This window comes from Triturus cristatus, chromosome 2_2, assembly GCF_964204655.1.
Source record: "Triturus cristatus chromosome 2_2, aTriCri1.1, whole genome shotgun sequence".
Classification (NCBI taxonomy): domain Eukaryota; kingdom Metazoa; phylum Chordata; class Amphibia; order Caudata; family Salamandridae; genus Triturus; species Triturus cristatus.
The window spans coordinates 528209415-528236055 of record NC_140582.1 but is presented as its reverse complement, the minus strand read 5'-3'; the positions used below and the strand labels follow the sequence as shown (position 1 = coordinate 528236055).

At 42.2% G+C, this 26641-nt stretch overlaps 1 protein-coding gene across 3 annotated transcripts in view; it reads right to left on the bottom strand.

Moving 5' to 3' along the window:
• FHIP1A (FHF complex subunit HOOK interacting protein 1A) overlaps positions 1-26641 on the bottom strand; it is a 389114-nt gene that overhangs the window by 87077 nt on the left and 275396 nt on the right. The gene's annotated exons all lie outside the window — the stretch shown is intronic.

Here is a 26641-nt window from a genome sequence, read left to right as displayed (position 1 = left end):
TTGTCCAGCTCAGTCTCCTCAACCCAAGCAATGGCAAATACGTTTGTCTTGCTTTTGGAGAGGTTAGCTAAGCATGTATAGTAGCATACCTGTTATATATGTTCACTTGCACTGGTTCTCCTCTTCTTGAAGACTGCATGAACTATAACACATTTGAAATGATTTACAGTAGTGCCTTAGCATAATCAAAGTATGGCTGCCTACAATATGCCTACAATATGCCAGGGATTACTACCAATGAGCCAGGGCCAGCAAGTTGCCACGAGTCAGTATCATTGTGCCACGGCTAGCACATTGCCAAGTATTACTATCATTGTAGTAGGACCAGTGTGTTGCTAGAAGTTACCACTATTGTGCCAGGACCAGCATTTTGTCAAAACTTACTGCTATTTTGTGACTGGAGGTGAGTGTCTGAAATTCAGCGATCCCGCCATCATCTCCTTGTATTTGCTTTGTTCACCCTAAGTTGGCAGGGTATGCCCAGACGTGGGTCCCCTGCTCACTTTGCCACTGGATTTAAGCTAGCCTGGTTGATGAAGGCTGTTACCTAGAAACCGGTCCCAGGATGCTTGTTTCCGGTTCAGGGAAGACCTGGCTTGGCAGCTCGGGCTGGACTGTTCCCATGAGGCACAGGGTCAAGACTGATTTGCATATAGCTGGGACTGAACTGAAGTGGCGAAGTGAGCTAAAGAATGATGATGTATTCAACCCAGATCTGTGACTGGGGGTGAGTGTCTGAAAAGTTTCAGCGCTCCGTCCATCCTCTCCTGTATTTGCTTTGTTCGCCCAAAGTTGGCAAGGTATGCCCAGACGTGGGTCCCTTGCTCACTTTGCCACTGGATTCATGCTAGCCTGGCTGATGAAGGGTATTACCCAGAAACCGGTTCTACGATGCTTGTTACCGGTTCAGGGAAGACCTGGCTTGGCAGGTCGGAATGGACTGTTCCCATGAGGCACAGGGTCCCAGACTGATTCGCATATAGCTGGGTCTGAACTGAGGTGGCAAAGTGAGCTAAAGAATGAGGATGGATTCAACCCAGATCTGTGACTGGGGGTGAGTGTCTGAAAAGTTTCAGCGCTCCGTCCATCATCTCCTTGTGTTTGCCGTGTTCGCCCTAAGTTGCCAGGGTATGCCCAGACGTGGGTCCCTTGCTCACTTTGCCACTGGATTCAAGCTAGCCTGGCTGATGAAGGGTGTTACCCAGAAACCGGTGCCAGAATGCTTGTTTCCGGTTCAGGGAAGACCTGGCTTGGCAGTTCGGGCTGGACTGTTCCCATGAGGCACAGGGTCAAGACTGATTTGCATATAGCTGGGTCTGAGGTGGCGAAGTGAGCTAAAGAACGATGATGGATTCAACCCAGATCTGTGACTGAGGATGAGTGTCTGAAAAGTTTCAGTGCTCCGGCCATCATCTCCTTGTGTTTATTTTGAGATTGGCAGTATTTTACCAGGAATGATCACAATTGTGCCAGATCCTGTATGTTTTCATGGACTATCACCATTGTGCCAGGTGAAGCATGTTGCCAGGGATACCCAGCATTGTGGCAGGGCTAACATTGTTTTTCAGGGATTACCTACCATTCTGCAATTGGTTCTCTCAGTTAGCATGCAAGCTCGGGAACAATTGCCTTTTTCTTTGAGATCTCATTCAAACCGGGTACTCTACAGAAAATCTCTGAACACCAGGCTTTTCACCTCTGGCACTAAGTAGGTTCTCTTTTTGTTCTGTTACAGGATGTTAGCGCCAAGACGCCTCGGCATTCGCATGCTTTAGAAATTCTTTACTTACTTATCCACCCTCCTGCACAACATTTTGAGAATTTGGCAACATGGTGAATTCAATCCTCGATCAGTAGCAGCTCTTTCAGAACTGTTAACTCCTCCACTAACTGACACCAACAATAGCCCAAACTTTTAAAAGAAAGCCCCTTCTTTGAGTGGTGCAAGAGGTCTGGCTGCCTCTGTTTCTGTAAAAAAGAGGAGTCTTTTACCACAGCTGCAGAGCAGTGGATCTTATTTAAAAAGAAAGGGACTGGTGGTTAGCACTCAAAAGCCATTTTATAGAAGCTTACAGTGAGTGAGACTCGGTGAAACACACTCACATCAGAGCTTCAAAAACAAGTAGTTTCAAAGTCATAAAAACTAGTGGTGTTAAAGTGGGTCAGAACCAAAGTCCTCACAGCAAAACAAATATATTTATTTTTCTGGGAGCAAATTCTCTCTTTGCCATCTCATCCACTAAAATACTAGACATCTCAAACACATAAAAATTAATAGAATGAGCTTGATTTGAAAGCTACTGCAAGAATGGCATTCCTCACTGTTGAAACACCACTTCAACTGTGGATTAATTATGACTTGAAATTAAATCTTCTTTTAATAGGACCTTTTGATATAGGTACATCCTTTTATCCTTTGTGTGTGTCCAATTTTTATCCAAGATATCGTACTACGGAGATGAAAAAGAGAAGCGTGGCACATTCAGCCATTCTCATTCATTGAAGCACGGCTTACCAATCCATTCCTGGAACATAAGAGTAGATACAAAAAGCATATCATGGTTGTTGATGTTCTTAAAAAAGTAAGTGCCCCTAGACAGAGGACATATCAACAGAAGATTTCCTCACAACTTCCTATCTGCATCATCCTGATGAAGGCTCTTCTCCTCAGTAACGTGTAATTGAAATGAAGTCTGTGAGATACCTCCGGATTATGCACACAGATGTGCTGATTATGTATGTTTGATCTGCAGCACACTGGGTTAACTATTGTGGTCCAGGACTGATGTATGTAGATGCAAAAACGTACTTCACATCGCACTCTGAAAAAAAAAGGTGTGTGCACAAAGAAGAGTGATGTGAACCAATGCAATTGCTGTTTGTAGGCCAAACGGGCAGCACCAGTGGCCATCTGCCAAAAACCTTATATGATGCTTTATGTTAAAAAAATAAACGTATAAAAGATTTTGATTCTGCAAGGCTGGCTAGTGACCATAATTTTCTGTAATTAATTATGTCAAAGTGACTCGATGTACTGTACATTAAGAAGTAAAACTATTCCTTCTTCTCAGAGCGACACCCTGTATCATGTCTACATGGTTACCGTCTATTTCAGCATGTAAAAAGATGAATGACAAATGTTATTTGAGGTTATTTCTTCCCCCTTCCCCCAGATATATTTACTTGAAGAATAATAGGGGCACAATTGTCCACATCTGACAGGGGTTTCAGCTGTCCTTTCATCATTTTGAAGACTAGGACAAGTAAACTGTCCAGCCTCCTCCACTGGCAGACAACCATCCAGCCTGGTGTCAATAGTGTAAGGCAGGGGCATCTTACCTAGAGTGAAACATAGAAGTAGCAGACGTCCAACTAGCAAAGTAGTCCAACCTGCTGATGTCTAGTTAGAGAAATGTTCATTGTCAGTGTGGAACAGGCTATCAAGGCAGATCCTGCAGATGTTCAGTGGCTAGTATCTAGCAGCAGTAGGTATTTTGAAGGACTCCAGGCACATGGTGTGGAAGAAAAGTATGCAGAGGTATCTAGCCAATTGTATTGAGATGAGGATGCTGGTGCAAACTTTTATACGGCGTGAAACGTGCAGTCTTAACAGGGAAGTATATAATTTCTGTCACAGACAACAACTCAGCACAAGAAAGCTAAGGGACATCAACTGCACTGATTGCACCTGCATGTCTCTCTACCACTCAAACCTGTTCACCTCCAAGTAGGGGACCGGTGTGGTGGCAAGAACACCTTGCTCAATGCATCCTCTTACTCTCTACTCATCCAAACCCTCATATGGCTCTCAAGCTCACATGTTGACTTCCCTTCTGTGGACTGCAGGCTCAGCTTGGCTGTCAAGCATTACAATGACTTGGTTCCAGTGCTTAATTTGAGCCAGTGGTTTCCGGTTCTCAGCAGCGGCACTTAATCACCAACACCAGCGCTTTTCATGCGCATCAATGAAGTACGCATTCATTTTTGGGGCGATTAAGTGATTTACCCAGAATCAGGATGTTGAGCCGATGCAGAGACTCGAACATGGTTTCCCAGCTCCAAAGCCGGCAGCTCTGGCCATTACACTACATGATCTCCCCACTTTCATGGTTATTCATTGGTTCTATTTTAGGCGGCGCTAACAGGAGAAATGGGCTGGTGCAAGCTGCCTCCAGACAAGAGCTCCGGCACTTATTTTTTATACACATTAAGCACTGCTTGGCCCCGCATAGTTATCTGATATTCAGGCCCACAGTGCGACAAGTCCAGTGTGAGATGGAAAACTGAGCACTCCCTTAGGCAATTGTCGCACGTACCCATTGCAAAACCGGGCACTGCCCATGTGCATTCCAAAAAGGGCTTGTGTGGGACAAGCATTAATACTATATGTTTTATTTGGAGGTATATATTAAGACCCAAATGCAAGTGCAAGGCAATTTTAGGGCGACAATAGATTATAAAACAAGCAAAGGGGAAAACAGAGATGAACCACTTCATGTAAAGAACACCAAGAAAATAAAGACGTCTTTCAGGAAGTGAAGCAGGTCTGCCTCCTAGCCGTAGAGGTGGAAGCCGAACAGTACCTCGGTACGCATCTTTTGTCTTCAAATGTCTACTGCCTGGACCAGTGTATGCCATGAGGTCCTAAAATCAGAGGGGCGTTCATGCAGATATTTATTTGTGAGTTTTATATAGGGCGAACATGACTCAAAGGTATCAGAGCGCTTTACAGAGTAAGCACAACAGTAATAACATACATAGTACATAGAGAGTATTACCTACTGGCGGTCGCCAGTAGGTAGTTATAGTTAGGACCACGTTTCCATAGGAAATCCGCAACATTCTATTTTGAATAACTTTGGCGCCGGTGGACGAATCCTCGCGAATTTTTCAAAATAGGTGGGGCGCTACGCTCCGCTCCTTCCTTGAAAGTCTCGGGGGGATTCGTCAAGCGGGGGCTGAGATAAAAGGGGGGTCCCAAAACGCGTTTTTCCCATGCATTTTTCCATAGGACCTTTAGACAGGGCTACAGCCCGAACGGCTAAACAGAATTACTTGAAATTTGGCAGAGAGGTAGTCCCTAGGTCAAGGAAGTGCCTTTTGTAGGTTTGGTGTAAATCTGTTCAGTAGAATCTGAGAAAATAGCCTTTTAATCAATATATATATCTGTGGCAGCTTACCGTGCGCTTACGGTGCGCTTACCGTACGCGTACGGTGGCGTGCGCGAGCGCGATTCTGATTGGCCCTTAGATCTTAGTAAACATTCGAATCGGTCGAAACCAGGAAGCGGCGGCCGCCATTTCGTGTTTTTCACTCAGAAAAAAAAGAGTGATATCTTGAAAAGGGGGCAAGGTGGAGAGTTACAGACCCCCTAACATTTGTAAGGGGGTCAAAGAAGGACAGAAAAGTTCAAAGAAAACATTTATTATTTTTTTTAAAAAAATCGCGGGGTACGCATACGGTAAGCTTACCGTACGCGTACGGTAGAAAAAAAAAATAAAAAGAGAAATAAAATTCAGATTTAAGTGTTTAGATATTAGGGGGCTCTAAAAAGAGCCGTTGTGTTTATGAAGTGATTTTTTAGTGGTACCTACAAGTAAGTACCGATGCAGAGTCTAAGGTTCAAGAGGAAGACTCTGTTCCCTTCATCATTGAAGTGTACACCATCTCCTCTATAAATGTCTTGCATGTCGTAACGCAAGTTGTTGTGGTAAATGGAACCCATACCATAGTCACGGAGGAAAGCAGAAACAGATTTGTTGACGTGCTTTCTTGCTTTGTCAATCTGCGGACAGAAATGATTGGACCAGTTCCATTTTTGCCTTTGGCATATGTTAGAAAACACAAAGGCAGTTTTAGGGAAAAGTAAAAACAGTTGTGCAAAGGTGTCCTTCATAAGCATTTCCAGACCTACCCCAGTCAAAGTGCCTAGGTCATTGCCACCACAGTGCACTATTATGAGGTCAGGGTGTTGGATTTGCATGAAGGATTTCACCAATGGCATCAATTGGTGCCACTTTAACCCTCTCTGACCAATCCATTTAATGTCTACATTTGGCAAAGCAAGGTCTCTCACCATACCTGTTTTCTCTGCATACTTTTCACTCCAGAAGACATAGCTGTGCCCTACAATCCACACTGTGAACATCTTCCAAGGAGATCTGGATGCACTCAGGAGGTGTAATTCAGTAGAATGGGAAAATGAAATGAAAGACAGTTTGGAAATGGAGGCATACATATTTTTTTCATAAAAAAAAGAACTGATTGGCTGTTTCATACCATTCTAGAATAAAAACTAGGCTGCATGTGTAAATTAATAGAAGCATGTTTTGTATTGGTACAGAAAAATGTGTTACCAAAGAACAGTACTTTGGATTTGCTGTTAGGTTTGAAAAGTCAAGCACTCTTGCTCTGTGGAATTGAAACATTGTTTGGCGAACTTCTGACCTAACTCCACACAGCAGTGTTCCATGAGCTGTTGCTATGGTAGCAGGCAGAAGTCAAGTTGGGGGAAGGGTACTAGGCAGAAGTCAAGTTGGGGGAAGGGTACTTTTGGAAAAGGGTTGGTTTTCAACCAATAGAAAGAGAATAGGAGAGAGGTGTAAAGAAAAGAGATCCTGGCTCTGATAATCTGCTGTTTGAGTGCCACATTTCTTTCACAGCTAACAAATTTTAAAGGTGAGTTTAGAGTTTGAGAGGGGATGTATATGGTAAATTAAGAAATGAATAATAGAAATGGAATTCCTTTTGTTGAAGTTGTGTTTATCATTTTCTGTTTTGGGAGAAATTTAAATGTGAGGAACATGTAAAATAATATGGACTATGTTTTCACGATAAATTAAGGTGTACTGGTATAAAAAAAGAATAGTTTAAGGGTTTGAGGTTGGACTCAGTAATGCAAATACATTCAGCATCACTAAGGCTGGTTGCCCTTGCTGGAATGTAGGCAGTCACCCAGGTTACACATGGTGGTGGTCTGAAAAAGCAGTTTGGACATGTGCAATTAAAAAAATCTGAAAAGTGGATTCATAATGTGTCAGTCTGTAAAAGTGATTATCACTTGTCAAAAAAAAGAGCAGTAAGTGTGCTTTCAAATTGGCAAAGAAATTTCGTTTTGTGACTAATGTGAAAATATGACTGTGTGCATATAGGAATTACAGGCAGAGATTTATTGTGTACTGCTCTGGTGATTTCATTGTTGCATTAGTAGTAAAAAGGGGGAGTCATTTTTTGGTGCAGAAGCAGACTCTTAGCACACACCCAGCTGCTTTCCATGTGGAATCATGCACAGTATTTACAAGCGAGTGGGGTTTGAGGTTTCAGTCTGTAATGCAAATACATTCAGCATCACTAAGGCTGGTTGCCCTTGCTGGTATGTAGGCAGTCACCCAGGATACACATGGTGGTGGTCTGAAAAAGCAGTTTGGACATGTGCTTTTTTAAGAATCTGAAAAGTGGATTCATAATGTGTCAGTCTGTAAAAGTGATTGTCACTTGACAAAAAAAAGAGCAGTAAGTGTGCTTTCAAATTGGGAAAGAAATTTCGTTTTGTGAGTAATGTGAAAACATGACTCTGTGTGCATATAGGAATTACAGGCAGAGATTTATTGTGTACTACTCTGGTGATTTCATAGTTGCATTAGTAGGAAAAAGGGGGAGCCATTTTTTGGTGCAGAAGCAGACTCTTAGCACACACCCAGCTGCTTACCATGTTGAATCATGCACAGTATTTACAAGCGAGTGGGGTTTGAGGTTTCAGTCAGTAATGCAAATACATTCAGCATCACTAAGGCTGGTTGCCCTTGCTGGAATGTAGGCAGTCACCCAGGTTACACATGGTGGTGGTCTGAAAAAGCAGTTTGGACATGTGCAATTAAAAAAATCTGAAAAGTGGATTCATAATGTGTCAGTCTGTAAAAGTGATTATCACTTGTCAAAAAAAAGAGCAGTAAGTGTGCTTTCAAATTGGCAAAGAAATTTCGTTTTGTGACTAATGTGAAAACATGACTCTGTGTGCAAAGAGGAATTATAGGCAGAGATTTATTGCGTATTGCTCTGGTGATTTCACAGTTGCATTACATGGAAAGGGGGAGCCATTTTTTGGTGCAGAATCAGACTCTTAGCACACACCCAGCTGCTTACCATGTTGAATCATGCACAGTATTTACAAGCGAGTGGGGTTTGAGGTTTCAGTCAGTAATGCAAATACATTCAGCATCACTAAGGCTGGTTGCCCTTGCTGGAATGTAGGCAGTCACCCAGGTTACACATGGTGGTGGTCTGAAAAAGCAGTTTGGACATGTGCTTTTAAAAAAATCTGAAAAGTGGATTCATAATGTGTCAGTCTGTAAAAGTGATTATCACTTGTCAAAGAAAAGAGCAGTAAGTGTGCTTTCAAATTGGCAAAGAAATTTCGTTTTGTGACTAATGTGAAAATATGACTCTGTGTGCCTATAGGAATTACAGGCAGAGATTTATTGTGTACTGCTCTGGTGATTTCATAGTTGCATTAGTAGTAAAAAGGGGGAGTCATTTTTTGGTGCAGAAGCAGACTCTTAGCACACACCCAGCTGCTTTCCATGTGGAATCATGCACAGTATTTACAAGCGAGTGGGGTTTGAGGTTTCAGTCTGTAATGCAAATACATTCAGCATCACTAAGGCTGGTTGCCCTTGCTGGTATGTAGGCAGTCACCCAGGATACACATGGTGGTGGTCTGAAAAAGCAGTTTGGACATGTGCTTTTTTAAGAATCTGAAAAGTGGATTCATAATGTGTCAGTCTGTAAAAGTGATTGTCACTTGACAAAAAAAAGAGCAGTAAGTGTGCTTTCAAATTGGGAAAGAAATTTCGTTTTGTGAGTAATGTGAAAACATGACTCTGTGTGCATATAGGAATTACAGGCAGAGATTTATTGTGTACTACTCTGGTGATTTCATAGTTGCATTAGTAGGAAAAAGGGGGAGCCATTTTTTGGTGCAGAAGCAGACTCTTAGCACACACCCAGCTGCTTACCATGTAGAATCATGCACAGTATTTACAAGCGAGTGGGGTTTGAGGTTTCAGTCTGTAATGCAAATACATTCAGCATCACTAAGGCTGGTTGCCCTTGCTGGTATGTAGGCAGTCACCCATGATACACATGGTGGTGGTCTGAAAAAGCAGTTTGGACATGTGGTTCTTTAAGAATCTGAAAAGTGGATTCATAATGTGTCAGTCTGTAAAAGTGATTATCACTTGCCAAAAAAATGAGCAGTAAGTGTGCTTTCAAATTGGCAAAGAAATTTCGTTTTGTGACTAATGTGAAAACATGACTCTGTGTGCAAAGAGGAATTATAGGCAGAGATTTATTGCGTATTGCTCTGGTGATTTCACAGTTGCATTAGATGGAAAGGGGGAGCCGTTTTTTGGTGCAGAAGCAGACTCTTAGCACACACCCAGCTGCTTACCATGTGGAATCATGCACAGTATTTACAAGCGAGTGGGGTTTGAGGTTTCAGCCAGTAATGCAAATACATTCAGCATCACTAAGGCTGGTTGCCCTTGCTGGAATGTAGGCAGCCACCCAGGTTACACATGGTGGTGGTCTGAAAAAGCAGTTTGGACATGTGCTGTTTTCAGAATCTGAAAAGTGGATTCATAATGTATTTTTCTTTTCCAGAGGGGGAGAAAAAGGTGAATGCTCAATTGGTCACTTGCATACTTTGTGGTCTGGTCCACTTTATCTCTAAAAGATTTTAAAAAATTAGTTATTAATTTATCAAGGATCTTGAGATGTGGTAATTGATTTTTAGTGTTTTTAAAAAAAAAAGAAAAAAAAATACGCTTACCGTACGCGTACGGTAAAAAAAAATAAAAAAAAAGTTTCAAAGAAAAAATAAAAAAAAGTTGAGAGGTAAGGTTGGCTCTTATAAGAGCCGTTGGGTTCATACAGGGATGGAGGAAAGAAAGAATGGGAGTATTATGAGCGTCTACAAACATGCTGGTCTATCTTATTGTTAATAAGGGGAAGACTGATCTCCCCAAAAACAATAAGACCACCACATCTTGTACACCTCATTTCAACCCTCCCAAATCGAGGGTTGATGTCCACAGGAAAAGAAGAAGGTGATGCTCCCACATCAGAGGAAGGGCTCAGCTGAGCTGCCGATGATGTACTCGGCTGAGCATCTGAGGCTAGGCTCTGGTGACTTACTGAAGGGTTTTCTTCAGCATGTCGAGCAAAGGTCCTTGGGTGTCTGTCCTGGAGGTGTCTTTTCATAGAGTGATTTCCAAAGGAGTATTTCCTCCTTGGATTTCCTCTTGATAAAACACGACCACAAAGTTTGCAAGTGACCAATGGAGCATTCACCTTTTTCTCCCCCTCTGGAAAAGTGAAATACTCCCATACAAAATAAGTCTTTTGTTTCCTCCTTCTCTGGATCATGGTGGTGCTGCTGGCCTCACTCTCAGAAGAGGTCTGCTGTTCTGCCATTGTATCCCAATGTCAATCCAGCTCCTGCTCCTAGAGAATCACAAGCAGAAATGAGGGGAATGGGTGTGGTGTGGGAAGAATCTGGAACTGAAAGTAGTTTCAACCAATGAAAAGTGTTCTTTCAAGCAGTAATGAGGGGAATGGGTGTGGTGTGGGAAGTTTCTGGAAGTGAAAGTAATTTCAACCAATAAAAAGTGTTCTTTGTAAGTCACATGACCTGCCGTGCGCGCACGTGACGCTTACGGTGCGCTTACGCAGCGCGTATGTCACACTCGCGCATGCGCATTACACGCCCCTGCGTAACCGCGACGTTGCTTCCGGGTGTACGCGTACGTCACGCACGTATTGCGTATCGCGCATGCGCATTACACGCCCCTGCGTACCCGCGACGTTGCTTCCGGGTGTACGCGTACGTCACGCACGTATTGCGTATCGCGCATGCGCATTACACGCCCCTGCGTACCCGCGACGTTGCTTCCGGGTGTACGCGTACGTCACTCACGTACGCGCACCGTACTTATGACGTACGAAGCGCGTACCGTCAGCTTACCGTGCGCGCACGGAAAAAAATGCATAAATAAAAAAAAAAAAACCTTTCCATAATGCAGGATATAGTACATATATTATTTTATACAAAGGGTTACAAAAAATGACAAAAAAAAATTTGCATTTAAAAAACCGTACAAATTCACTGAAAAAAACATGGGTATCACACACGTTATAGTTAGAAATTAGCATTTTAAAAACCTTGCAAATTCACTGAAAAAACCATGGGTTTCACACATGTTATAGTTAGGGATTAGCATTTAAAAAACCTTGCAAATTCACTGAAAAAACCATAGGTTTCACACACGTTATAGTTAGGAATTAGCATTTAAAAAACCTTAGAAATTCAATGAAAAAACCAAAGGTTTCACACATGTTATAGTTAGCTGGACATTTCACTCGTAAAAAAACAATGAAATTTCCCCGTTATAGTTAGTTCAGCTAACTATAACTCGCGCGCCCGCAATGCACTACTGATGACGTCACATATTACATCACTCATGACATGGTCACTGACATCACTCATGACATCACTGATGACATCTCAAATGACATCACTGATGACATCACTGATGACATCATCCTTGTGAAATAGTAGCAGACCTCTTCTTCCCCTAATATAACCTTTAATACACACATTTAAAAAAATGAAACTAAAATGTTCGAAATAATGAACATATCAATATCAGTTACAACAACCTATTCAGTAATTCTAAGAACCACATACACATCCACTCATTCACCAACAGTCCTATACAGTCACTCATACATGTAGTCACTCATCATATGTATTCATACACCTGTACATCCTGTTACACAACGCCACTCATCCATAGAGTTACTCACACACAAAGTCACTCATGCTAATAAAGAATCAAACATCCATTTACTTGCATATACAGTTATACACACACCACCACACCTACTTCTACAGAAACTTACACATACTTAGTCTTTTAAACAATCACTTATAGAAACACATACTTATTCATACAGGAACTCTTTCAATCTCTTACTCTCACATATACTCAGTTATATACACCAAAAGACACATATAACAGTTAAAAACATATGTAGTTACTCATGGAGACACTATTGAGACAGTCTTTCACTCACTAACACACCTTTACACATACTCATCCACCCATATAGTCATGCACACATGCTGTCTTCAACACATACAGTGAGTCACTCATTCATGCACCTATGCACTACGTAATACCCCCTACCGAACCATGCAGACACTCAGACTGATACTCAAAAAACCAACTAATAACCTACATTGACTCCCATGTAGCTACTCACCAACCCATGCAGCCACTTATACACAAAGTGAGAGACTGATACAGATATTTACATATTTAAACATTACTCACTAAGCCATGTATTCACTATGATACATTTTAACAATCAGTTACACAATACATTTTTCAAAAAAAATCATCCATTTAGACACTTATATACCCATTTAATCTTCCATCGAGCTTGAGATATATTTATATAAAACCTATTTAATTTTCAGAAAAACACACATTCACTGGATGATGTCATCAGTGATGTCATCAGTGATGTCATTTGAGATGTCATCAGTGATGTCATGAGTGATGTCAGTGACCATGTCATGAGTGATGTAATATGTGACGTCATCAGTAGTGCATTGCGGGCGCGCGAGTTATAGTTAGCTGAACTAACTATAACGGGGAAATTTCATTGGGTTTTTACGAGTGAAATGTCCAGCTAACTATAACATGTGTGAAACCTTTGGTTTTTTCATTGAATATATATATATATATATATATATATATATATATATATATATATATATATATATATATTATCTACTCGCGGTCACCAGTAGATAGTTATAGTTAGGACCGTGTTTCCATAGGAAATCTGAAAATTCTATTTTGAATATCTTTGGCGCCGGTTGATGAATCCTCGCGAAATTTTCAAAACTAATGGGGCGCTCCGCTCAGCTCCTACCCTGAAAGTCTCGGGGTGATTCGTCAAGCGGGGGCCGAGAAAAAAGGGGGGTCCCAAAACGCGTTTTCCCCATGTTATTTTCCATAGGACCTTTAGTCGAAGGTACAGCCCGAACGGCTGAACAGAATTACTTGAAATTTGGCAGAGAGGTAGTCCTCAGGTCAGGCATGTGCCTTTTGCATATATGGAGTCAATCTGTACAGTAGTTCCTGACAAAATTGCAGTTAAAAGTACATAAGTATGCGGTGCCGTGCACGAGCGTAATTCTGATTGGTGGTTACATGTCAGTCAACATTCGAATCGGTCGAAATCAGGAAGTGTTGTCCGCCATTTTGTTTGTTTTGGGTGCGACACTGAAAAAGAAAAAGAGAGGTGGCGAACGTGAAAAGGGGGCAGGGTAGAGAGTTCCTGTTTCCCTAGCCTTTGTCAGGGGGTCCCTGAAGGACACCGAAGGGTGAAAAAAACATTTCATTTTTTTTTTTTAAATCGCGGGGTGCGCGCCCGGTGCGCGCACGGTGAAAAACCTTAAAAAAATATATATAATAATACATACATAACTTAGCATTTAAAAAACCGTACAAATTCACTTAAAAAACCATAGGTATCACACACGTTATAGTTAGGAATTAGCATTTAAAAAACCTTGCAAATTCACTTAAAAAAACATAGGTTTCACACATGTTATAGTTAGGTGGGGGGGGGGTTAGGGTGGTGGGGGGGGGTTAGGGTGGGGGGGGGGGGTTGTATACAGCCAAATCAACCAAACAAATCTAGCAGCAGAACCCTGGCAAAGTGATCATTTTGTTTGTGAAATACTGCAAATAAACGACATTAATAAGCAACGATAGTGTACTTTTAGTTAGACGTTTGCGTATTTGAGTAATTAGCTGGAATGCTGTGTGCATGATAACAGTGTACACATCAACATTGTGGATTTAGGTGGGCACAGACAGATGCAGGTAGTCAAGCGTTGTTAAGTGTCGAGTGAGTCATGAGCAGCAACAAAGGATACATAAATTGCGTATTTATTAATGTAAGGAATTCTATTCATTATTCTCTTCAGATACGCCCAATTTACTTAATGATTAACTAACAAAGAACAGACAAATTGAAAACATTAACAGAAAAACTGCATGCGTTGCTGATCTCTGATGGCACACATCAGGACACACTCATTTCAACCCGACACAACAGACCTCACTTCTTCCGAGCAGCTGCACTACTGAAATATCAAATTCGTCATATTATATTTGTCATTCATTGTATTTCCTGTACATTTTGTTGAGGAGATATTCGGAATTCTCGGGTAGCCTATTTTGATGGAGGGATATAAACTGAAAATGAGATGGCTTATAATAATATCAGCTCAACTTTGAAACTAGGGAAAGGGCAGGTAACCCCAATTTCAACTGGCAACATGCTTAAGCCCAAAAGCCATTTTCTGCTCATACTGGAGGGTTCTGATTTACGCTCTCTCTCGAACAGATACAAGATTTTAAAAATACAGTTTCGTGAAAACATTTTGGCTGTAATAGGGAATCAATTATCAATGTGTGCTGAATATGTATCCTTCCGTATTCCAATGAAAGTCTAAAGTGCTCTAAGCCGATAGGAATGGCCTGGGCAGGTGTGAAGCATTAGTCATTGGCATCGCCCAGAGGCATGTTCTGGCTAGCTGCCTCCTTGAATACTCAGGGCAGACCACTCTCTTGCGCTCACAGCTGTCAAGCATGGCGCGTAATGCGTTTTACAAATATCCATATGAATTGCATTTGATTCTATTTATAGCAGTATGATGTACTAAATGTACCGCGATATGCTACCTTATGCATCTCACCATAAAACAGGTTATCATGACATAACATGTGTATTTGTAAAGGGCACATTCACTCAGAAGGGCATCTTGGTGCAAAATAACAGATGTTTATTATTACCCAGCTCAGTGGTACTCCTTTTATTGACCTCTGAAGGATGAAAGGCTAAGTGGGCCAGCTGGAATTTTAACCTGTGACCATGAGGTCAAATACAGACCCCTACAGTGAATGCATCATTCCACTTATCCACCACACCCAGCACATCTTGACTCTTTATTCTTTCCTGACACATCCTGCACACCCTGATTCTTTAGGAGGTTGAAAATCAGTGAACTAACTTTCAGCGCAGTGTCATCAATTCCAAGTGTTTTGACAGCAAACAGCCTAATATTGCAAAGGCTTCAGAGGGCACCATTGAAAGTGGAGCTGGGTGTGAAAAATGAGGATGATGAGTTGTGACCTCACTTTGGGTGGGTAAAGCTTACGCTGAACTCAGGGAGTTGAGAGTGGTCACCTGCCTCCAGTGTGGCACATTACAGAAGAGGTAGCGATCTTAGTCAGAAGCATGCAGACTTGAAATAAAAGAAGGACAGCGGTGCCAATATCTCTTGGCTGCCGTGCTGGAGGGGAGTGCATATTCAATCTCTGCCCTGAATACCCGGGACAGAGCATACTAAAGGTGATGGGAGGAATGCTTGCAAAATGTCTACCCACTGGCCATCGCTAGGGGTAGCATTCCAGTCCATCGTTCTTTTGCCCACTATGCTATCCCAGTTTGGACGCAGCCATATCCAAATCAGTCTTGACCCTGCTCCTCATGGGAACAGTCCAGCCCGAACTGCTAAGCCAGGTCCTCCCTTAACCAGAATACAAGCAACCCAAGACCAGTTTTCCCTTTGAATACCTGGTATGGCAGGATCTCTAAGAACTCCCACCTGAAGTGGTCCCGAGTCAAAAAGTGATGGATCTGATTGAGAGGAAAAACAGGTATGAGTGGGGGATACATTAGATCTACTGCCTTGCGGGGCTTGGAAATTAAAACTCTGTTTTCATCCGGCTGAGGAGTGTGGTTGACTGTGATTCATCCACAACCAGTGACTGTTAACCTTTAGTGATGACTGTCCTTTCTAGATCTTAGCGTGAGGCGAGTGTTTGTCAGACCATCTGTGTACTATCCAGCTGATTTATCGTAGCACAGGTACCATAATACCGATAAGGGAACCCCTGCAATGCTGGAGACGGCTCCTTTGAAGGTTAAAAAAAGAAGGACCCAGGGGCACAGAGAATCTTCAGTGAAAGCTCTGTGCCTAGTGCTGCAAAGCCCAATGTGAAGATGACCGATACAGGTGGGGAAAGAGTCAACAATGGCACAGCCTCCCTCAAACAGAGGTAAAAATAAGCAGGTATAATTGACACTAAATACATCCACTATGCGTCACGATATGCCGGAATGTTTGGGCTCAGACTGGATGAAGTAATGGGCTCTGCACAGATCACTCCTGTGACCTGGACACACTGGAAGTGGAGGTTAAACAACAAACTATAATAAAGAGTGGTCTGTATGACCACACTTACATAGACATTTACAGTCTGTTTAATATTTCTGAAGGGGTCGACAGGGGGTCCATAACATTCTTTTGGAAGAGTTTCTCCCAAGTGAATTTCCTAATTAAACTGTCCTGTCCAATGCACCGAAGCTCTAACTGCAGAGGTCAGTTGATGGTCTGATGTTGAACCTGAGACGGCTGAATATTCCCTCATCCGTCACATGGTGGCTTTGGTCAGAGTGGAAAGAGATAAATGTTCATTAATCCTGCAAGTGTAAGACGCTGTGTTGAAACTAAGGTTTTGAGAGGCGACTATGACTGATGTGCCCTTTACTCAAGTTCTTAGAGCATAGAAGTTGTATATTTGCTATAATGAAGAAGATTTGACTCCATGGCAGCAACGATTTGAGATTTGCTCTTATAATTTTGTATTGTGATGTGCATGGTAACTGTCAAGCTGTTTATGGTTAGGTATTTTGCCTAATCAGAATTGCTTTCTCTGCTAAGTGTGTTGGCCTACTTTCCCCGAATTATAATGAGTGAACTTGGAATTGTTTTAGTTGTTCCATATGTAATTCGATGATTGGAAATGTGTGGTACGGGGGAGTTGGTGCATATAGATCTGTTGAGCTGCAGCTCAGGATGGCAGCAAAGATTTACTATTGAAACTGACTGCTGTTGATGTGCATGTTATGTTGGCTCATGTGCGTTAATATCCATTGAATGAGATCACAGGCACCAGTAGGAATGGTCATGGTCACGTGGGATGATGTTTAACATGTGCAGGTTTGATGTGTCTCAGAATATGGTCCTCCATTTACAGGCACAGGATTCAGGCCTTTATTTTGCAGAAGACACATGTGACTCAAGAGAACACGAAGACCAGTTCGCCTTCAGCCTTCATCCCGCTGCCAGAAAATTACTCATCTGAATGTAAGATAAGTGGTGGGTATGAGGGCGTGAAAGGAGTGTTACGTCCAGAAAAGTTCACGGATCTGTTTGAGTAATCCATACTCGTATAACTCATAAGCAAAGGGGGGGGGGGTAAATCTGAGTGCCCCATATGTATGGAGCCCCGTGAAAAAAGTGAACGACTGCCTACGCGGAGAAAGGAGATGACGTCATTTCATGTATATTTTCAAACTTAATTTCTCTACATGAAAGCATTTTCAGAGATTCTGGAGTAACATTAACTGCCAAGGTCTTCACAGAATGCATTGACGAGGCTCCGGCTTCTATGGTGTTTCACAGTTTTGTATGCCCAAGGGGTGGTGTCGATTTGTATGAGTGTGTGTTTGTATATTTGATTGCACTGTTCTGGAACATCAATTTGACAGGCAGGTGCCTTTGAGAACGTTTAATGAGGTTAGTTGCTTGTGACCGCATTTGGAGACAGACAGAGAAGGCAGTAGTGGCGTTAAACTCTGGTGGTCCTGACGGGTATCCTGACAAGTCCCTTGAATTAGGAGTATCCCCAAGGCAGAGCTTATTGCAGCCCCATGCCATTCATGAATGGCCCCAGACGTTTTTGGGCTTAAGTTGCCCCATTCTTGCAGAAGGACCTAATGAGAGGACTAACTCTAGTTAAAGGACCAAACAGCATCTGGTAAAAGTCCTTGTAATCCTTTTGAAGGAATGGTGTGGCTTTTGAAGAGTGACCATCAGACAGGCAAGCCTGTCAGAATGGGTAGAGTGACTGTGGGATATGTGTGAGCCCATAGGGTTATTGAGTACCTGCTCAGCTCAAAAGGGTGAGAGAAGATGAAGTCTAAGATGTCCTGGAACAGAAAAGCAAATATAGGTCTTTGAGTTGTGGATCATCTTTGCATCATTTATTTAAAAATCCTGGTGCAATCGTTCACATTCAGACCCCATAATATAAAGTTTAATGACATTCTTCTGCAAGTGGACAATGAGACAACAGCAAAGCACATCAATCACCCAGGAGGAGCCATGTCTAGAATGCTGGCAGAGCTAACCAACGCAGTGTGCCACTTATACCTAGACCACAGCATTTCTACCCAAGAACATAACCCAGGTCTACATTTTTCTAATGAAAGACAACAAATGTAAACTTCATCCTCAAGTATTTTACTTTCTGTTTTCTAATTTGGGTCCTTTCTCCGTTAACTTGTTTGTGTCAAGTCTTAGTTATTAGCTGTCTCTATTTTACAGTTCGGGAAGTTATCCAGACACCTTAGGAATACATGCAAGTCAGTATATTTAATTTTTAAATCTTGCAGTGATTTCACCCATTACTTTTCATGTTTGGAGGCAAAATGAATCTACAACTGACATCAATCAATACAGGTGAAACAAAAGCTAGTGGATCTTTCGATGGATTTTCAGTTCTTGTTTCACACATTGCTAATCTTCTGTTGAATCTGAGGGCAATCTTCGTCAGCAATTACTATCTGAAACCTCAGCTCTAATATCATACAAAATGTATGCCACCTCCGGCCAATCGGAGGTCTTTCATCCAAGGCCACTCTCCTATACGCTTATGGACCACCAAAAAGTCCAGTAAAGCACATAGCCTCTTTGAGACTTCTTGTGAATAGAAGGGCATTTTTTAACCCATATTTAGGGAATTTGGTAGAGGTGCATACACTATTTATTCGTTTTATTTAAGAAAGAAAAGAGAAATTGTTGCCAAGTGACCTGCAATATCAACAGGCTGCATCCAATAAGCTGCAGTCCGGAAAGGCAAACCGCCTGTAGTTTACTGACTGCAAAGCTAATGCTTCTTGTCGACCTGAACGCCATAGTGTTGTGAATACTGAAAGAAAGTAAACTTACACAAACGTGTGCGTTTACCTTTGTGACTCATGCCCAGAGTATTCGGCCTTTCAGGATAGTGACTTTGATTTTTTTTTAAAAGGACAATAACTTGGCATATTCCGAAGCGCTTTCAGCAACATTAACTATGTTTTGTGTCAAATACCCTCTGGACATTATCTAGTGCTATCCAATACAAACATAATCACTCTAACTGGAGTGTTTTACATTTCGGGGTAACAATGACTGGATTGTGGTGTGTATAATAAACTGAACATGAATACCACCTGCTATATTTAGATCCCAGAAAGTTCAAACTTTGCAGTTTGGTCTTTAAACCAAAACAAATCACATTTATTCCACCACCTGTTTCTGCAAGTGAGTGACATTCCCAATGTTCTACTTTGGATTATTTCAAATGGTAACACAGAGTGCTCAAATTTCAGAGTCAGGTAAGGGTGGTAGGCATGTAGGACGTAGCACAGTGTACAAGATATCATAGAATACAGAGTGACTGGTGAGGCAACAAAGGAAATATTTTAATTGAGGAGAAGACAGACCTAAATGCACAAATGCTCATTTCCATTTTTTTTACTCATGAATAATTGTCACCGAGCATAAGTAATTTTACCCTTGAGGTGAACTCCTGAAAATCTAGGAGTGCTGTCTATTTTCTGGAAATCTCTAAAACTCAGAAATCTGCTCCAGCCAAAGGATTAGACCTTGAGAATTAGATGCTGAACAGTTTATAGCTCTACATTTTAAAGAGGGCACAAATAGTGTAATTTAGTGCAAAGGGTTCTTAACTCTTTGGAACATTTTTCATATTTTGGACAGAAAGGGATTGATGTAGAGTAACTATAGAAAAACTCACTTCCCCTGCTCTTCATATAGTAACTTGTTACAATTACAAAATCTGATCACACCGATCCATATCAACCTCTGCTGCATACAGCACTAAGGTGTTAGCAAACAAATGATGGACGGAATGCCGACAATGCAAACATTCTCCCCCAGTCAAAAGATTTGGGTTAAATCTATCGTTCTTTTGCCCACTACGCCACCCAAGTTTGGACCCAGCCATATGCAAATCAGTCTTGACCCTGTGCCTCATGGGAACAGCCCGACCGAACTGCCAGGCCTGGACCGGAAACAAGCATCCTGGGACCAGTTCAGGGTATGTCACCATTCTTCAGCCAGGCTAGCTTGAATCCAGTGGCACAGTGAGCGAGGGACTTACGTCTTGGCGTACCCATCCCACTTAGGGCGAAAAGTGTTAAAGCAAGTGTGAAACCCCGAAACCGGTCCTAGGATGCTTGTTTCCAGTCCAGGGAGGACCTGGCTTGGCAGTTCGGGCTGAACTGTTCGTACGAGGCACAGGGCCAAGACTGATCTGCATATGGTCAGGTCTAAACTGGGGTGAAATGGTGAGCAAAAGAATGATGGATTTAACCCAGATCTCTTGACTGGGGGTGAATCTTGTGATTGGTTCTGCATTACGTCCATCAATTGTGTGTCTTTTGCATACAGCACTAAGGGTCAGATGTACGACCCTATTTTGCATGCGCAAACGGGTTTGCAACCCGTTTGCGCATGCAAAATGTGAAAGGGCTATGTACAACTCCTAAATAGCAAGTCGCAATTTATTTGCGACTCGCTATTTAGCAATTGTGAGTCGCTATTAGAAAGGGGCGTTCCCTTCTTAATAGCGACCGCAACTCCATGTATGAATGTTTTGCGACCGCACTTGCGGTCGCAAAACACTCGCAAATTACCACCCTCATCAAGAGGGTGGTAATGCAGTCACAATTTGGAAGGGGTACCTAGGAGAACCCTTCTACTTTGTGACTGTCTCTAAAAATTATTTAAAGGGCAGGCAGTGGTCCAAGGAACAAATACCTGCCCTTAAAAAATTAAACAAGAGGTTTCATTTTTTTTAAATTTTTTTTTTAATGCATGCCATTTTCCTTTAAGGAAAACGGGCTGCATTTAAAAAAAAACTGCTTTATTTAAAAGCAGTCCCAGAGATGGTGGTCTGCTGAGCCCAGCAGGCCGTCATCCATGGGAGGGCCTGTCATTCCCAATGGGTCCGCAAATTGCGAGAGGCTCATTAATATTCATGAGCCTTGCAATTTGCGACCCCATTGGGAATCGCAAACAGTGTTAAACACACTGTTATACATGCCAAATGGCACCTCGCAAATTGCGAGTTGCAAACGAATCGCAATTTGCGAGGCGCTATTTTGCACGTCGTACATCTGGCCCTAAATTCTTTAACATGTTATTGTAATTAATTCAAAGCAGATATAGAGGTAGGCTGTCTTTTGCACCAGGCTGGTCAATTTTGAACAAATTGACCTGCATTAATGCGATGTTGCTTTCGAAAACGTTATTCAAGATCCACTATATATATATATATATATATATATATTCACTCAAAAAACCATAGGTTTCACACAAGTTATAGTTAGCTGTACATTTCACTCGTAAAAAACCAATGAAATTCCCCCGTTATAGTTAGTGCAGGCAACTATAACTCACGCGACCGCAATCCTCTGCTGATGTTAATACTGTATTTAGACACTTATTTGCCCATGTCTTCTTCCATTAAATTTTAGCTATACATATATTACAAATATTTTTTTTTCATAAAGACACATATGTCATCAGCAGAGGATTGCGGTCGCGTGAGTTATAGTTGCCTGCACTAACTATAACGGGGAATTTCATTGGTTTTTTACGAGTGAAATGTACAGCTAACTATAACTTGTGTGAAACCTATGTTTTTTTCAGTGAATTTGCAAGGTTTTTTAAATGCTAATTCCTAACTATAACGTGTGTGAAACCTATGGTTTTTTCAGTGAATTTGTACGGTTTTTTAAATGCCAAGTTACTTTACGCCATTCGTGGCGTGCGCGCCCAGTTAACGCAGTGCGTTCCGTGCGCGCACGGTGCGCTTCGCGCACCGTGCGCGCACAGTGAGCACGCGGTGCGCTTCGCGCACCGCGCGCCCACTTTACGCAGTTAGTGCCGTGCACGCACGGTGGTCACGCTGTGAGTTGCGCGCACCGCGTGCCCACGTTACGCGGGATGGGCCATGTACGCACGATGCGCTTCGCGCACCGTGCGCACATGGGGGACATATTATGCGCTTCGTTGTGAAAGTTATTCATTTGTACTTTGCTTTGTTATAAATATACGATGACCAAATGGTGCTCTACGGGTACCATTTGCACACGGGGAGGGGAAAGTGTGGATAATTTTTTTTTTTTTTTAATTTTTACCCGTACGCGTACGGTAAGCGTAATCGGTGATTTTTCGAAAAAATATTAAAAAAAAATTTTGCCCTTGGGGGTTGTATGGGGACACATATATGTATGCTGGGTGGTTAAGAACTGAATATACTCCCCCTGTAGATGTTTTTTGTCTTGGTTTTTGCAGCCCCCCTCAGAGTGCGAGAGAGAAAATGGCGGCCGCCGCTTCCTGGTTTCGACCGATTTGAATGTTTACTTAGATCGAACAGCCAATCAGAATCGCGCTCGCGCACGTCACCGTACGCGTACGGTAAGCGCACCGTAAGCGCACCGTAAGCTGGCTCAGATATATATATTGATTTAAAGGCTATTTTCTCAGAATCTACTGAACAGATTTACACCAAACCTACAAAAGGCACTTCCTTGACCTGAGGACTACCTCTCTGCCAAATTTCATTTAACTCTGTTCAGCCGTTCGGGCTGTAGCTGTGTCTAAAGGTCCTATGGAAAAATGCATGGGAAAAACGCGTTTTGGGACCCCCCTTTTTTCTCAGCCCCCGCTTGACGAATCCCCCCCGAGACTTTCAGGGTAGGAGCGGAGCGCAGCGCCCCACCTATTTTGAAAATTTCGCGAGGATTCGTCGACCGGCGGCAAAGTTATTCAAAATAGAATGTTGCGGTTTTCCTATGGTAAGAGGGTCCTAACTATAACTACCTACTGGCGACCGCCAGTAGGTAATATATATATATATATATATATATATATATATATATATATATATATATATATAATCTTATACTAAAGAGGCTAAATGGTTATAGAATGTCACATCTGGCCCAGCACCTCCATAGGTGCAGATGTTTATGAATTGAAGCTCATATGGAATGGATCCGTTGCCACATATGTATTATAACGTATTGCATTATCCACCAGGTGTAATGTTAATTCATTTAAATTGTGATTTAGTGACACAGTTAGTTTTGTTTTCACTGAATCTAAAACAGATTTTTCACAGAGTACGATAAAAAAAGATCCACAAACAGACATCAAGGGAGGAAACGACGGCACACTCACGTTTTGAGAATAAATTGTGGATTTATAATCATTACTTGGAATGAATCCCAGAGGACTGTAGCTGTGAAGCTTCCATAATGTGTGTCATTTAAATACCATTCTGCTACGCTCGTTTTAAATTTGAAGAAGGAAACCAAATCACTGTGGGATGAGTAGGTATCATTTAGCTCTCTGTTTAATTTCATGTTGTTTTAAATGATAATTGAAACACTTATTACAAAATATGAGAACATTGAGTTTACGATTGAATGGTGCCAACCCAGAGCATCAGTGCATTTTAGCGCCTAGGTACTCCTAGTGGCATTGCAAGTGTAAGGGCTCTTCTCTGGGTCCTGGTCAGTCCTGGTAAATGGGCAATATCCTGGAGTCAGGGCCCTCAAGCATTATTGCGCGCCAATTGGAGAGGCAAGACCCTGTTTGGACACTTGGCACTCCTAAGATATCACAGTCAAGCAGTCCAGCCTTAGATGGTAGTAGGTCTGGGACTCAGATACAGTACAACACTGTATTCACATGTAATCAAACAGTGCCTAGTCACAGCTGTATCGTTATAAAGGAGAACAGGGGGCTGTTAAACCAGGTACAGCACTGAAAGCCAATAGGGACCTATCTTTTGGAGCAAAGACAGGCCTGCAAATGTTCTTAGTGGACTACACAGCACTGTACACTGAGTAACATTAACATCCAAGGGCAAGCCTATCCTATGGGGAGAGATCAAAAGCCCCAGTCACAATTTCAGCACTCCGGCAATTTGTTTTGATCCTCAATGTGAAGATATCTTACCTAGATCACCAATTCTTAGATGGGTCCTGATGGCCAATGGTACTCTGACCTAGAAAAACTCTGAACTCTTGGGTGGAGCATGACCACTTGAAAAGTGAATTGGAAATGTTGTTTGAGTTGTTGCTGGTTTTATTCAAGTCCAAGCAGGCCATTTGGGTGAGGTGGTTAGTGATGCGCACTGTGAGAGACTTCACCTGTCCAGGAATCGGGCCAACAGTGAGTGACTGATTATACCAGGATCGTGGATGTCACCGGTTTTTCTCATGTTGAGATCAGGACCATTAAAAGCCCTTATGTTGAGCTCTTCCCAAGCCTGGCTCCCCCACACCTCTTCTATGTTCTAAAATATTTAGCTAACCTGCTACTCCTTTCCACACCACCCTATGTCTTTGCTCTGTCCCTAATAGTTCCTCTTCTCAGTCTCGCTGTTGTTTCTCCATACCTGACTCATCTTTCTATTCAAAGGGTTCTTTCTTTCTTTGGAGTCCCTTTTCTCTGAATGTCCCACTCTTCTCTTAACTTTCACACCTCCGTGGTAATTCTTCACTTCTTGTTTGGCCCTACTTTCAGTTGCTCATGCTCCACCCTGACTTCTGTCACTATTGAATAATAATAAATGACTGGTTGACTCTTTTTTAGTCTATTCTCTTTGTAGCAACGGTCAGGCACTTGATGATAAAGCTTATTGGGAAGCTGAAGTTTCCCAATCACAGTCACTCTGGGGGTGACTGACCAAATTATAACAGACTACCTGAATTGTAGTTAGGAAATTATATGGGTGATGGTGCATGCCTACAGGAGTTTGAATTTTTGATCCTCACCCTGGTGTAGAATTTGAGTGGGGTGAATGTGCCTCATGGTGACGATTTGAAACTATGGGGAAACGAGATGGGAAAAGGACCTATTGTCATGCCTGCAACAGGAGAAACAAAAAACACAAAACACATAAAGGTATGGTGGCTATACAGTGCTATTTTTATCAGTGTTATAAGTACAATTCACTGATACTTAGATTACCAAGATGCTGGCATGGATAGGGGTAGGCACAGAAGAAGAACAAATACCAATCTTTTTGGAAGAGGAAGCCTCACTCACATAATGCGACATGCTTCATCTTAGCCAACCTCTCCCCACCCTCGTAGGCCAAAGCCACCGGGGCAGACTTATCTGCTAGTGGACCGAATGGAGGGAGTTCTTAAATAAGATAATTTTCTGGACAAACCAGGGGGATCCAGATTAAGTTAAAAGTACCTAGAGGTAACTAGGTTTTCACCTCTATTAGTGGTATCTGGTGCATCTAAAACTAACTAAGCGATGGAATGAGTGAACAATGGCTCGGACCATCGTCTTATCACCAACATGTTTCTGCCCTTCTCTAAGTCACCTCTACCAGTCGGGGCATTCGTTAGGGCTATGGATCCCTAGAAACCTAGATTAACAAATAGTAAAAAGGTTGAAATCATGCACTAGACAGACCAAAGTGAAAACTACCTGGTCTCAGAGCTAGTAAACCCTCAGTGAGGGGATACCCGCCATCCAGTCTGGGGAGGGACGATGTACCCTGTAGTCACACAGTCATCAAGAGGTACATCGTGCAGATACACCTATCATCTGTCCTCACCCAGCCGCAGGGTGAGGATGGTAGGATTCACTCTAGTCTATCTAGAGCATGATTTTAACCTTTTTACTATTGACGATTTGTTCATCTAAGTTTCTTGGGATCCATCGCTCTGACGAATGCCCCGACCGCTAGAGGTGACTTAGAGTAGAGCAGAAACATGTTGGCGAAAAGACGATGGTCCGATTCATTGTGCTCTTATTCCATCACGTAGTTGGTTTTAGATGCACCAGAGGTTACCACTAATAAAGGTGAAAACTTGGTTACCTCTAGGTAGTTTTAACTTTATCTGGAACCCCCTGTTTTGTCCAGGAAATTATCTTATTTAAGAACTCCCTCCATTGGGTTCACTAGGAGGCTGGGTCCGCCCTGGTGGCAATGTCCTACCATGGTGGGAAGAAGTTGCCTATGATCTCACATTATGTGAGTGAGGCTTCCTCTTCTAAAAAGATTGGCCTTTCTTCTTGTCCTGTGTCCACCCCTATCCATACCAGAATTTTGGTAATCTAAGTATCAGTGAATTGTACTTATAACACTGCAAAAAATAGCACTGCATTCTTCACCATTCCTTTTTTGTGGGGGAATGTTTACTTCGGGACGACGTGTGGTGGCGTATACTCCTCCTCTCCTTCCTTGTGTTTTGAGTGCAGCAGGAGAAGGACACAAATCTAGCAGGACACATTACCTCATCACTATAGCAATTACACTACAAACCAAGAGACGTTAATGAGCACTAATTTATTCACAAAATTAGGATAGAAATACATAGT